The 1272-nt window shown below is 31.5% G+C and overlaps 1 protein-coding gene across 2 annotated transcripts in view; it reads right to left on the bottom strand.

The window, feature by feature from the left end:
• Positions 1–1272, bottom strand: part of LOC107657978 (transcription factor HES-5-like) — a 12023-nt gene that overhangs the window by 9826 nt on the left and 925 nt on the right. The gene's annotated exons all lie outside the window — the stretch shown is intronic.

Here is a 1272-nt window from a genome sequence, read left to right as displayed (position 1 = left end):
AAAATTAATAAAAACTATATAGACATTTATTATTATTATTATTATTATTAATAATAATGACAAAAACAACAAAATAACTAAAACTTTACCTAAAATTAAAATGCATAACAACAAAAATATTAAGCAATTCAAGATATTAAAAGAAACTATAAAAGTATCTCAATGAGACTAAAAGAACAATCATTCATTTTGAGGTACGGTCAGTTTAACTTAGCAGATTAAATATTAAATAATTGGACAGTTTCATATCAAAGGTCTAATGTGGTAACTAATTTGGTAATTTTCTCAGTTGCTGACCTCCAAACTCAGAAACACAATTTAAGTATCATACGTTTAAAAGTAAAACTTTTTAATTATGCAAGAATGCTGCATTTTTATTCAACATTCTGTTTTATATTATAATATAACATTTGTTATATAATCATATGTAATAAATATGCTTTAGAAAGCAATGAATCTGCATAGACATATTACTTGTGTGTCATTAAAAAAATTCTAGGTTAGCACACCAGAGTTTTTTTAAATTTTTTTAAACATTATTTAATCACTTAGAAACATCATGCTGGAGTGGGGAGTGATGACACACAAACACGTTTCATTTACAATGCTTTGTCTGCATGGGTCTGAAGCGTCTGATGCTTTCCCACACTCACGGGCCAATCACGAGGCTGTCTGTAACACTTGATAACATCAGCAGCTTGGACCTGGACAGGAGGAGGAGGGGGGATCCTGAAAGGGGATCTAACAGCCACTATTTGTGTCTACACGTGTGTGTGTGTGTGTGTGTGTGTGTGTGTGTGTGTGTGTGTGTATTTGTGTGCGTTCACTAGAGGTGTGTCGTCTCCTGATTGATTACACTGCCTCACACCCTCAGAGACCAAAGGCTTCCCACTCCTGTAAATTCAGCAGAGGCACATGGCCACCCTGACGTCTACTGTATTTGCCCTACAGTCCCATAAAATGCGTCTCACCTTCAGTGCATGTGGCGTGAAAAGTGTGTCAGCGCTTGAAATACTTCTACCCAAATCTCAGCAAATAATTCTGTTCTGAACTAGCTGAAATGAATTTTTTGTCAGATTTAAGTGAAACTGCATATATGTAAAAAATTATGTACAAGTAAACTGAATATAATTATGTATAATTTTTTGATTGAAATGGCCATTACAATTATATATATTATTTATAATTTATTTATAAATATTATTTATAAACAATATTTATTTATAAACATGTTTTTTGCAAACTAATGTTTTAATATTTTTAATTTGATTT

This window comes from Sinocyclocheilus anshuiensis, unplaced genomic scaffold (genome assembly GCF_001515605.1).
Source record: "Sinocyclocheilus anshuiensis isolate Anshui unplaced genomic scaffold, SAMN03320099.WGS_v1.1 scaffold147, whole genome shotgun sequence".
Classification (NCBI taxonomy): Eukaryota; Metazoa; Chordata; class Actinopteri; order Cypriniformes; family Cyprinidae; genus Sinocyclocheilus; species Sinocyclocheilus anshuiensis.
This window is presented reverse-complemented; position numbering and strand designations above follow the sequence as displayed.